Source organism: Symphalangus syndactylus, chromosome 1 (genome assembly GCF_028878055.3).
Source record: "Symphalangus syndactylus isolate Jambi chromosome 1, NHGRI_mSymSyn1-v2.1_pri, whole genome shotgun sequence".
Classification (NCBI taxonomy): Eukaryota; Metazoa; Chordata; class Mammalia; order Primates; family Hylobatidae; genus Symphalangus; species Symphalangus syndactylus.
Window position 1 is genome coordinate 40450392 of NC_072423.2, and position 13702 is coordinate 40464093.

The window sequence follows — 13702 nt, forward strand, 5'->3', positions numbered from 1 at the left end:
GGAGGAGAATAAATAGCACACTATGAGAAAGACAACTGAAAAGAAACAAATTATGCACTTAAATGTTTTTACTTACCCCCTTAGCCCTCTATGCTGCATCTCTCATGAAAACAGGGATCATGTTCAGTATCAGTTCACTCACAGTTCCTAACACATAATCAATATCTGATATTTGTTGAATTGATCAACTGAATCTTTCAAACCAAGACCACTAATGAAACAACTTGTTTGCTTAAAAGTACTATTCATTTGTATATGAAAATATATTCCATTACACAGAATCAACATGATTTCTCAGAGTAACTTCCCTTTTCTCTTTCTACATAAAACCTAAGACAAAAACTGACTCAACTGCTAATAGCCTAGTAAAGCTGTTTCCTTACATTTAGAATACTGCATTTAAAGTGATTGTGTATCTATATGCAAATATGCAAGAATCAGGCACTATGAAACTAAACATCTTTAGCTACATAACCACAAAATGAGGTAGAAAGCAGTATCTTACTAAAATTCAAATGAAGGCCCCTCTCCTCACACACTCAATTCTATGAAGAGACTCCATTGCATTCATAATACTAATCTTCCTAAATCTTTTTTATTGTTGTTGTTGTTAGAGACAGGGTCTCACTTCTGTCACCCAGGCTGGAGTGTAGTGGCACAATCACATCTCATTGCAGCCTCACCTTCCTAGGCTCAGGTGATTCTCCCACCTCAGCTTCCTGAGTAGCTGGGACTACAGCCGCATGCCACCAAGCCAGGCTAATTTTTGTATTTTTAGGAGAGATGGAGTTTCACCATGTTACCCAGGCTGGTCTCAAACTCCTGTATTTAAGCCATCTGCCTGCCTCGGCCTCCCAAAGTGCTGAGATGACAAGTGTGAGCCACAACACCTAGCCATAAATTTTGGTTTTTGAGGCCGGGCGCAGTAGCTCACGCCTGTCATCCCAGCGCTTTGGGAGGCCGAGGCAGGCAGATCACAAGGTCAGGAATTCGAGGCCAGCCTGGCCAACATACCGAAACCCCGTCTCTATTAAAAATACAAAAACTGCTGGGCGCAGTGGCTTACGCCTGTAATCCCAGCACTTTGGGAGGCCAACACAGGCAGATCACAAGGTCAGGAGTTTGAGACCAGCCTAGCCAACCTAGTGAAACCCCATCTCTACTAAAAATACAAAAAAATTAGCCAGGCGTGGTGGCAGGTGCCTGTAATCCTAGCTACTCAGGAGGCTGAGGCAGGAGAATCGCTTGAACCCGGGAGGCAGAGGTTGCAAGTAGCTGAAATCGTGCCACCGCACACCAGCCCAGGTGACAGTGTGAGGCTCCGTTTCAAAAATAAAATACAAAAATTAGCCAGGCATGGTGGCACACACCTGTAATCCTAGCTACTCTGGAGGCTGAGGCAGGAGAATCGCTTGAACCTGGGAGGCGGAGGTTGCAGTGAGCTGAGCTCGCACCACTGCACTCCAGCCTAGGCGACAGAGCAAGACTCTATCTCAGAAAAAATTTTTTTTAAAATTTGGTTTTGAAGGACTTCTTTCAATTGTTTGCTGGGATTTTGAGTCAGTTTTCCCACCAAGAAGTTGCAGCATAGACAATGTAGACAATGCAAGAACCAAAGATTAGGACTAAAATAGTAAACACTTACGGAAATACAATATAGTAGAAAGAGCCGTTTTCTCCACAGCAACTTATCCCTTCCCTTAATCCTCAAAAGAAAGAAAAGTTTGAAGAAGCTATAAACAAGCATAAAAGACTCAAACTAGGACTAATGAGACCGGATGCCCCATTCAGAGCAAGGAATTATGAGTAACAAATTAACAGAACTGGGCAATGATCACCAACAACTACTAACATCACAGAGAACCAAATATTATGCACCTACTGATCCAAGTACCATCTATAAAGTATTCCCCTTATCCCCTGCAAAATTCAAGTACCATCTATAAAGTATTCCCCTCATCCCCTGCAAAAGAAGCAAGAGAAAGAATATATATTATAGAAACAATCTGATCAAGCTTCTAAATCTAATACCAATTAACTAGAAACCCAGAGGTCAGAGAAAAACGTTTACCACCACCACCACAGGAATCCAAAGGAACGTAACTGCTAAACCCAGACTGGGAAAACTTTTGTAACTAATAATCTGCTAGGGAGAAAAAATGGAGAGGGTACCTACAGATTACAAAACAATGCAGAGACCTTATTTGGCTCTTGATCTGACACATTTATGAGATAATAGAGAAATCTGAACACTGACTATCATATTACATTAAGCAACTATTCCTTTTTTAGTGTGATAAGTTTTTCGGTTTTCTTTCCTTCAACACTGAAGCTGACTGGGAAACTGGAGTGCTAAAAGGTTGGAGTACAGAAAGGGAACACTAATATTAATACAGCTGAATGGATCTGTCCATAATGTGCTGAATTTGGCCTACCCGGAACTTAAATATAAATTGTGAGACTGCAACCACCAGAGATCAGCTTTGCTTGCTTGCCAGCCAACTTTTTCTCCACTGATATAAACTCTATAAATAGGTCAAGAGTGATAATGGCTGCTCAAATCATTTCATATTGCAGATATTACTAATTCTGGCATGTACCTGGACCTGCACCAGGGCTGTGAATACACTAGCATCAAGTAAGAAGCAAAGGAAGTTATCAAATGCAAAAAAAAAAAAAAACCACAAAAGCACTGTGGCTAATGAGAGACTCTCTAAAGTACTCAAAAGCACCATCAGTGTAAATCAAGGATAATTTAAAACAGAGGTTCTTTTAATTTTTAAAAATAATTTTTTAATAGAGACAGGGTCTCACTTTGTTGCCCCGGCTGGTCTAAAACTCCTGGGCTCAAGCTACCCTCCCACCTCTGCCTCCCAAGGTGCTGAGATTACAGGTGTGAGCTACCACACCTGGCCCTAAAACAAAGGTTCTAAATTTTCTCCAAGATTTCTGCCCTGGTCATTTTCTATCTCCTTCAGAAGACAATTCACATAAAGATGGATCACCATATGCCAGGAACTGAGGTCCCAAGGTAAAAGCTGCCAAAACTCTCTCCACTATACACACCCTCAGGCTCACTGGGAAGTGCTTAGTTGATTTCAGCAGAGACAAATAGTAAGAAACCCTTGATAATAAATTGTTGATTTAAGAATAAGCTATGTTTTTATGCTAGGTTAAAACTAAGGCAGGCAGGATACTGCTTAAAATTTTAAGCACATGAAGTTTTTGTTCTCAATACAGAAAGAAAAACAATCCTGTTTTCCTTAAGTTTTAGTCCACACCCAACTTCCCTATCCCTGACAATACCTTTCTCTAATTATAAGGCACCTAACAAAATGCAGACTACAGACATTATTGTAAAGGTCATTTTTTTAAACTAGTCAACTCAGTAAAAAAATAACTTCTACTGGTCACTTTGGTCAGTATCTTGTTTCTCTAATGCTAACTATGCTAATAAAAACTTAATTTCAGCCAGGCACAGTGGCTCACATCTGTAATCCTAGCACTATGACAGGCTGAAATGGGAGGATCACTTGGGCCCAGGAGTTGGAGACCAGCCTGGCCAACATAGTAAGTAAGACCCCATCTCAATCAATCAATCAATCAATAAAAATAAACTTAATTTCTAGACTACCCAAGCACAATTCTAGTTTTTCTTTGTTTTGTTTTTTGAGACGGAGTCTCGCTCTGTCGCCCAGGCTGGAGTGCAGTGGTGCGATTTCAGCTCACTGCAAGCTCCTCCTCCTGGGTTCATGCCATTCTCCTGCCTCAACTTCCCGAGTAGCTGGGACTACAGGCACCCACCACCACATCTGGATAATTTTTTGTATTTTTAGTAGAGATGGGGTTTCACCGTGTTAGCCAGGATGGTCTCGATCTCCTGACCTCATGATCCGCCCACCTCAGCCTCCCAAAGTGCTGGGATTACAGGCATAAGCCACCATGCCTGGCACAATTCTATTTTATATATATTCTTAGGAATGGCTGCTCTAAGTAAGTTTTAACAGATTTAATGTTGTTTCTCTTTGAACAACAATCAGAACTTACTAATACATGAACTTGAATTACAAGCAAATGTTATTTTGCGAATGAACTGGCATTACAAAAAAACGACATTTCCCCCCTACCTCCCGAGACAGAGTCTTGCTCTGTTGCCCAGAGCTGGAGTGCAATGGCATGATCTCGGCTCACTGCAACCTTCATCTCCCAGATTCAAGTAATTCTCCTGCCTCAGCCTCCCAAGTAGCTGGGATTACAGGCGTGCACCACCACGCCCAGCTAATTTTTGTATTTTTAGTAGAGACAGGGTTTCATCATGTTGGCTAGGCTAGTCTCGAACTCCTGATCTCGTGATCCACCTGCCTCGGCTTCCCAAAGTGCTGAGATTACAGGCGTGAGTCACCATGCCCAGCCCAAAAAACGACATTTAAGTTTCCAGCCTTTTCAAGCTTAGAAATACTAAGAAAAATGCTATTTTCTAATACCTTATTTAAAATGAATTTATAAAGGAAAACACTAGTTCCATACTACAGTTGTTTTGTTATGCAGTACTTTTTTCCCTTATAATCTACTTTCTCTTCTCTACATTTTAGAGCAGGAAGGAAACTTAGAAATCATCTGGTTCACTAGGTTGAGTTCCGTGGGCAGAGACTGCTTGCTTCTTTTGTTTGTATTTTTTTTTTTTTTTTTTTTTTTGAGACAAAGTTTCCCTCTTGTTGCCCAGGCTGGAGTGCAATGGCGCAATCTTGGCTCACCGCAACTGCCTCCCAGGTTCAAGAGATTCTCCTGCCTCAGCCTCCCGGGTAGCTGGGATTACAGGCATGCGCCACCACGCCCAACTAATTTTGTATTTTTAGTAGAGACAGGGTTTCTCCAAGTTGGTCAGGCTGGTCTCGAACTCCAAACTTCAGGTGATCCGCCCGCCTCGGCCTCCCAAAGTGCTGGGTTTACAGGCGTGAGCCACCGTGCCCCGCCCCAAACTGCTTATTTTATGTGCCCATTACCACCTGGCACGTAAATGCTCAGTAAATGGGTTTTTAATGTAACCAGGTATAAATACCACGTATGCATTAAGTCCCTGCTGATAGATTTCCGCTTTAGATTGTCACTTAACTAGAAAATACTCATTTAGGTAGCTTTTAAAATTATTTAAAGTCAAGTTAATAATTTAGGAATTTACACCATCTACCTATTAAGTGGCAGAGTCTGAGCAGAGGAATGAGGTCCCTTATTTTGAACAGACATGAAAGAACAGAAACAAAACTTGAAACACTGTAAATTAAAGCCAAAAATCCTAACAACTAATCAAAACAACTTACCAAATCTCAGTTATATTGGCTACTTTAAAGTATTTTAAAATCACATTTACTATTATCAGCTGCTACAAATATGTTCCGATAAATCTGTATAATACATAGATCACACAGTTTCCTCTCCTAGCAGTTCAGGAATATAGAAGAGAACTTTAGGCCCGGCGTGGTGGCTCACGCCTGTAATCCCAGCACTTTGGGAGGCCAAGGCAGGCAGATTACCTGAGGTCGGGAGTTTGACACCAGCCAGACTAACATGGAGAAACCCCTTCTCTACTAACAATACAAAATTAGCCAGGTGTGGCGGCACATGACTGTAATCCCAGCTACTTGGGAGGCTGAGGCAGAAGAATCGCTTGAACCCAGGAGGCGGAGATTGCGGCGAGTGGAGATCGCGCCATTGCACTCCAGCCTGGGCAACAAGAGTGAAACTCCGTCTCAAAAAAAAAAAAAAGATAACTTTAAAAAAGTAAGATACTTTTTAGTTTCACCCTGCTCCTGCTCCTGCTCCTGCTCCTTACTTTTACAAGGCCCTGTAGGCTGAGTGTGAAAACTGACTGACTGAACATCAATCCCACTTCTGCTGAGAGAAGCTGCCCACACAGAAGTAAAAAACACTGCTTCTTTACTTTAAGTGGAATCATAAGAGTTCTGAAAAAGTAAGGAAAAGAGGTACAAGTAAAGGTAAAGGCTAAAAGGATTCAGAAGAGTATCATGACAACAGTCAAACTCAAAACCAAGACTGGAAATTGATAACTAAAGAAAAATAGCTATCAGATTTATTTAATCTGATGACCAAGAAATCAAAATAAATAAACCAAACTAAAATAAATAAAACCAGTAAAATTTACATTCACTGGGCCAGGCTCAGTGGCTCACCCCTGTAATCCTAGCACTTTGGGAGGCCAAGGTCGGCGATCACTTGAGGTCAGGAGTTCAAGACCAGCCTGGCCAACAGGGTGAAACCTCGTCTCCACCAAAAATATAAAAAATTAGCTGGATGTGGTGGCACGCACTTGTAATCCCAGCTACTCGGGAGGCTGAGTCAGGAGAATCACTTGAATCCAGGAGGCAGAGGTTGCTGTGAGCTGAGATCCTGACACTCCACTTCAGCCTGGGTGAGAGGGCAAAACCCCATCTCAAAAAAAATTTGTATTCACTCAACTTAAGGATAATAAAGAAAAATATTTTTGTTCTTTTTTTTTTTGAGAAAAGAGTCTCAGGCAGTGGCATGATCACCACTCACTGCAGCCACAAACTCCTGGGCTCAATTGCTCCTCCCATTTCAGCCTCCTGAGTAGCTGGGACTACAAGCACGTACCACCACATCCAGATAATCTTTTAATTTTTCTGTAGAGACAGGGTTTTGCCATGTTGCCCAGGCTGGTCTCCTGGGCTCAAGCAATCCACCAGCCTCGGCCTCCCAACGTGCTGGGATTAGAGGCATGAGCCACTGCACGCAGCCCCAGAAAAATCTTTAAAAAGGAGTGTCGGGGCCAAGCATGGTGGCTCCCACCTATAATCCCAGCACTTTGGGAGGCTGAGGTGGGCGGATCACCCGAGGTCAGGAGTTCGAGACCAGCCTGGCCAACATGGTGAAACCCTGTCTCTACTAAAATACAAAAATTAGCCGGGCATGATGGCACATGCCTGCAATCCCAACTACTCAGGAGGCTGAGGCAGGAGAATCGCTTGAACCCAGGAGGTGGAGGTTGTAGTGAGCGGAGATTGTGCCATTGCACTCCAGCCTGGGCATCGCAGCGAGACTCTGTCTCAAAAAAAATAAATAAATAAAAATAAAAGGAATGCCTATCTCATTCTTCATATTCTACCTGGAATTCTTTCCTCCAAAAAGAAGAAAATTCCCAACTCATTAGCGGACTAATAAGATACCTTTTCAACTTGGCCCTATCTCCATCTGCCCTATCCATTCCTTTTGAAAACTCAAGGCACTGGCCCCACTTAACCATTCAAATGCACTGATAATCATGACTTTGGTTAGGCTGCCCTAGACTGGCATGCTCACCTGGAAATCCAACTCAAACCTCAGGTTTAAATGTCTAAGCTCCTTAAGCACCACGTGGCCTTGTTGGTCTTATTCACCGATATAGTTCCTGCAACTAGAGCACTGCTGGCACACAGTAAACACTCAATAAATTGTTGTTGTGAGAATAAAGAGGCTCCACATGAATTATTATTATTATTATTTTTTTTTTTTTGAGACAAGGTCTCACTTTGTTGCCCAGGCTGGAGTGCAGTGGCACAGTCACAGCTCACTGTAGCCTCAACCTCCTGAGCAATCCTTCCACCTCAGCCCCACAAGCAGCAGGGACTAAAGATCCATACCACCCCGCCCAGCTAAGTTTTTTAATTTTTTATAGAAATGGGCTCTCAAGGCCGGGTGCGGTGGCTCACACCTGTAATCCCAGCACTTTGGGAGGCTGAGGCGGGTGATCACTTGAGGTCAGGAGTTTGAGACCAACCTGGCCAACATGGTGAAACCACGTCTCTACTAAAAATAAAAAATTAGTCGGGCGTGGTGGCAGGTGCCTGTCTTAGCTACTTGGGAGGCTGACGTGGGAGAATCATTTGAACCCGGGAGGCAGAGGTTGCAGTGAGCCAAGACCGCGCCACTGCACTCCAGCCTGGGCGACAGAGTAAGACTCCATCAAAAAAAAAAAAAAAAAAAGTAAAGAAAAAACAAACAAACGAAAGAAGAAAAAGAAAGGGGCTCTCATTATGTTGCCCAGGCTGGTCTTAAACTCCTGAGCTCAACTGATCCTCCCGTCTCAGCCTCCCAAAATGCTGAGATCAGAAGTGTGAGCCACCGTGCCCAGCCCCTTACAAATATTTTATCCACTCTATTTTCTATCCCCCTTCTATATAGCTCTTCCCTTTTATAGTCTCACAACTTTTTATTCAAATTATCATATGTATTTCATTTTGCCTACAGAATTACAGTAACCCAAGAAACTTTACTTGGTCCCAAACTCTTTCCTAAAATAACAGAAGATAATGAAATCAGTATTCCTTAAAGGAACACATTAAAAAATCCAACATTTAGGCCAGGTGCAGTTGCTCACAACTATAATCCCAACACTTTGGGAGGCCAAGTCAGGAGGACTGCCTGAGCCCAAGAGTTCAAGACAAGTCTGGGCAACATAGGGATACTCCATCTCTACAAAAAATTTAAAAATTAGCCAGGCGTGATGGCTCACGCCTGTAATCCCAGCACTTTGGGAGCCGAGGCAGGCAGATAGCCTGAGGTCAGGAGTTTGAGACCAGCCTGACCAACACAGAGAAACACCGTCTCTACTAAAAACACAAAATTAGCCAGGCATGGTGGCACATGCCTGTAATCCCAGCTAACTGGCAGTCTGAGGCAGGAGAATCGCTTGAACCCAGGAGGTGGAGGTTGCAGTGAGTGGAGATTGCACTCCAGCCTGGGCAACAAGAGCAAACTCTGCCTCAAAAAAAAAAAAAAAAAATTTAAAAAATTAGCTGAGTGTGGTGGCGTGAGCCTGTGGTCTCAGCTACTTGGGAGGCTGAGGTGGGAGGAATGCTTGAGCTCAGGAGGTTGAGGCTGCAGTGGGCTGTGATCATGCCTCTGCACTCCAGCCTGGGTGACAGAGAAAGAGTGTCTTTAAAAAAAAAAAAAAAGCACACACACACACATTTTTCACCTTTTACAGGTTTTTCTCTCAAGTACTGTCAATTTAGTAAACATGAATACATGTTATTTCCATATCCTCAGTTACGTGCAGGAAAATGAGGAAGATCTAAGATGATTTACCCAAGTAAGGTTTGGGTCTCTAGTGTACACGAATTCCAAACTTTAAAAAGAAGAATACTGAAATTGCCTATCTATCAAGTCTGTTCATGCACGTGTCAAAAAAAGCCGTAAGACTGGGAATCCCAACAAAACAACTTCTTGTATAATGAGTAACTACAGAAGCACACAGAATTTACTAGTCATACAATAAAGAGACTGAAAGTACCAATGTCACTATTAATATTAGAAGCAAGAAACCTTTGAAGGACACGCATTAGCTCTCAGTTCTAAAGGAACTGCATTAAATTAGAACCTAAAGCTGAATTTATCTTTACTATATGGGTTTTGAATTAATCATAACCATAAAACAAAGAGTATTATTACAGTTACTCTCACATAAATGCATGTTACAGTAATATAAAGTGAATAAGTAACAACTACACTGTGAACTTATTCTAACAATGGGGAAAGTTTCCAGCTCCAATATCCAGTCCATCCTATTTTTCACAAAAAGGTGTCAGAAAAAAAATTTTTTCCTATTAAGAAATCTGATTCAGGCCGGGCGCCATAGCTCACGCCTGTAATCCCAGCACTTTGGGAAGCCGAGGCGGGCGGATCACGAGGTCAGGAGTTCAAGACCAGCCTGGCCAATGTGGTGAAACCCCATCTCTACTAAAAATACAAAAATTAGCTGGGCGCGTGCCCGTAATCCCAGCTACTTGGGAGGCTGAGGCAGGATAATTGCTTGAACCAGGACTCGAGAGGCGGAGGTTGCAGTGAGCCGAGATCGCACCACTGAACTCCAGCCTGGGCTACAGAGCGAGACTCCGTCTCAAAAAAAAAAAAAAAAAAAAAAAAAAAAAAAAAAAAAAAAAAAATGGTTAGCGATGTGACTCCTCAGGACATCAGGTAGTAACTATCAGTTGTAGGCCTCTAAAAATGCTTGTTAAACCAAAAGCCAATGCTCTGATTACTGGAGGAATCTAGATTGCCAGGATCAGCAAAACTACATTAGAAAGTTAATAGCTTCCATCCTTAAAATATCCCAAGAGAAGAAAGGCAGTGATTCTGTTAGCATGTACCCAATACTACACAATAATAGCCTAAGCAAAATTGGCAGATGCATGTTTAATTAAGAGGTCCAACCTTGACGAAGTATCATCAGTAGGATTTTAATTCTACTGGGTGGGAGGATTCAGAAAGCAAAAGGTCAGGCAAAAAGCAAAAAACCCATCCAAGCAGAAACTGCTCAAGGATCTGGTAGGGCTCATACCGATGTTCTCTACTTCAACCTGTGAGCATCAATTTTGTGATGGGGGCTGCCGGGGACGGGGGACGGGGGACGGGGGACGGGGGACGGGGGACGGGTGGGGGGGCGGACAATTTAAAAGTGAGAATGAATGGCTTGCGTAAAGGCGATAGTCTTCAACCCGGGTTCGTCAGTGTACATCCTCGCCGGTTTTGAAATAAAGTTGACAAACTCCCCAGAAGCGGTCTATTTTGGAGACTGACATCTCTCGCATTGACCGGAGGCGCCTGCCGACCAAAGGTAGTGGAAGCGCCGAGAGGCAGGCGGCGCCAAGCCTATAAGAAAGCCTTTTCTCCCTTCTCCAAGGCCACTGCGGCCGCGGCGCCGGAGCTCTCCGCTGCAGGGGCAGGTGTCGGCGCCAGACCCCCAGCTCTCCGAGCTGACGGAGTTGCCGCCACTGCTTCCCCCGCGGGCCTAGGACCCGGAAAGTTGCGTGAAGACAACTCCAGGGCCGTGAAGCCGCTTCCCCCGCCAGCCCGGGGACTGCGGCACCTCCAGCCTCCCCTCAGCACCCCCGGAAAAGGACTCGCCTCAACCCGGCCCCAGCGTCTGGGGGCTTGGCGTGCCGGAGCCAACTCCGCCGGGCCGGGAGGAGACGAGGGTCACCAGCGGCGGACGAGCAAGGAGGTCGGAGCGGTGAGATGCCCCCGCGTCAGCCGGCAATCCAGGCTGCGAGTTCCCGGCGCCCACCAGCCGGGCCCGCCAGGACCCCAGCGTCCGGACGCCGCAGAGCCCTCACCGCGGCCCGTAACCCTCCGATTCGCCCCGACCCCTCCCTGGGACGCAGCCCGGGCCCCCCAACTCGACCAGTAGCCAGGCCGCGGCCCTGCGCCCCTTCCCGCCTCACCTGCGCTCCGCGGCGACGCCGTGCCTCCTCGCTCGCTCCGCGCGCGCCCCGTCGGGGCACGCACCGACCCCCCGGCCGGTACTCTACCCGCTGCGGTGACTCAGGACGGGACGGCCACCGCCGCCTTCTCCTCCTCGGAACAAGCCGCGGCAGCGAGCAGAGGGTCACGGTCAGAGCCCCTGCCGGGACCAAAGTGAACCTCGCCGCCCTCGCAGCCTCTACCACCAAGTCCCTTCAGTCGTCCGCGCCGCCCCCAAGAAAATGTCACCAGAGGCCGTTCCGCTCAGCGCCTCACTTCCGCCCGGAAACACAGAGCCGGCGTCGGCCGGCTAGAGAGGCCGCTGCGCCGGAGACCTCTGGAGACTGGCGCCCGAGGCCCGAGAAGAACTAGACAGCGCCATCTGGCGCGATGGAACCCGCGCTCCTCCCGCTGCAGACTGCGGGGCGTGAAGGCGTCGGCTCCCTGGGCTTCTTTCCCGCGCTCCCTCCTTCTGTTGAGACCGTCTCCTTTCCGAAATGTCTTTCCCGGGGGTTGGGAAAGCCACTCAATGCAAGCCAAGGACAATGCCTTCAGCAAAGGACAGTGCTCCCTTTTCTGTGCGCTGCTCAGTACTCACCCCCTCTTGAGGCCCTTCCGAAAGCAGCTTGCGGTGTCTGAATCCCTGAGTCGCTCCAGCGGAGAGCCCGTGCCCTTCTCTCTCCGCTTTTTCGCGGATGTTGACAGCTGGGCTCGGGGAGACTCGGCTGAGCTCTTCTCGGGCAGCGGCACCAACATCTGCTCAAGTTTCTGCCCGGGCACCTTGCAGGCCTTGCAGATCGACCGCCACCTGCTGGCGGGACGGGGCCCCCGGGGGAGACCCCGCTCTGCCCCGAATTCCGCCTCTGCAGTCTCCCTGCGATTTGCAGTCAGCCCTGAGGAGGGTGGGGGAAACGAGGTGGACCCGAACCCCGAGAAAGGGGAGGAGGGCCCAGGCCCACTGGCGGGTAGAGCGCATCCCAAGGAGGAGCAGGAGATGCTGAAGACATATCTCACGACTCAAGATCTGGCCAAGGACCCGCGCTCCCCCAAAGCAAAGCAGTGTTTTGAGAAGAAAAATAATAATAATAAAGCTTTGAGGAGGAAAATGTAAACGGTCTTTACCTTTACAGAGCTGTGCTGGAACTTCGGGTGAGACCCGTCAAGAGGAGATTCTGAAAATCTCACACCACTAGGTCTGCACTCCCCTAAACATCAGTCTCCCCCTTCAGACCAGGCCCCTTAGTTCCCCCACTTCACTCATTTTTTCTGACTGCCTACAGGAGTGCGAGTTTTTCATCCCCAACTACAAGAATAAATTAAGAAAAGAAAATAACTTTTATTGAATGCCTATTACATACCAGGCACCTTGCATTTAAACGGGTTAAGTCCATTGAATCCTCATTACAACTCATAACAACCCTGTGAGTTGGATGGCATTACTAGTCCTAAGTTGCAAAGGTGGAAACTGAGGCACAGAGTGACCTGCCCAAGATGACACATCCAAGTAAGTGGCAGTGTTGGATTCCAACACAGGCAGAGCTTACTTTCTTAACCACAGCCACCAACTGCCTCATTGAGAATCACTGAGAACGTAGTGTGTGCTAGCTAAGTAGTTTATCTGTATATGTTATTTCACTCGTTCATTCATTTATTTACTTTCTGCTACCTGAGTCCTCAAGGGGTTTGAGAGGTTATGGGGTAGTGTACAAGAGCCCAGCCTATTTCAGTAAAAAAAGAAAAGAAAAGACCACACTAAGATCACAACTTTCAGTCTGGAAATGAATGAATGTGGACTAATACATTGAGTTTTTAAAAGATTCCTTGATAGTCTGATCTAATCAATGCTGCAGAAATACTGAAGTAGGACCCTGACTACTGAGATACCATCTTGGGTCCTTCTCCTGTTTTTTTTTTTGTTTTTTTGTTTTGTTGTTGTTGTTGTTTCTTTGTTTTTTGTTTGTTTGGTTGGTTTTGGTTTTTTGGTTTTTTCTTGAGACAGAGTCTTGCTCTGTCGCCCAGGCTGGAGTGCAGTGGTGCAATCTTGGCTCACTGCAATCTCTGCCCCCCGAGTTCAAGCGATTCTCCTGCCTCAGCCTCCTGAGTAGCTGGGATTACAAGCGCACACCACCACGCCCGGCTAATTTTTTGTTTTTTTAGTAGAGACGGGGTTTCACCATGTTGGCCAGGATAGTCTCAAACTCCTGACCTCAGGTTATCCACCCACCTCAGCCTCCCAAAGTGCTAGGATTACAAGTGTAAGCCAGCGCACCCAGCCCCTTCTCCTATTTAATACCAATAAGTCAATTTCCTACAGCGAATGGCCTTTGTATATTTTTGGAGGCTAGGGCATTTGATATCCTAATTACTAATATTTTTATTACTACTGTATTTCCACTATTAAATGGGACAGTTACTTGCTTCTTCCCCGTCTTCTGTAGGAGCAGAA

At 45.9% G+C, this 13702-nt stretch overlaps 1 protein-coding gene across 9 annotated transcripts in view; it reads right to left on the reverse strand.

Annotated features, from left to right (window-relative positions):
- The window catches only part of ARK2N (arkadia (RNF111) N-terminal like PKA signaling regulator 2N), a 141363-nt gene extending 129345 nt beyond the window's left edge, over window positions 1-12018 (reverse strand). For 2 of the 9 annotated variants that reach the window (XM_063644778.1, XM_063644829.1), the window contains exon 1: window positions 11238-11373. The gene's annotated coding sequence lies outside the window, so the exon portion shown is untranslated. Of the gene's footprint in view, window positions 1-11237; window positions 11603-11854 lie in introns of those variants that run through there. The other 7 variants (XM_063644954.1, XM_063644802.1, XM_063645035.1 and 4 more) reach the window with 7 other exon arrangements.
- Between the last annotated feature and the right edge of the window lie 1684 nt (window positions 12019-13702).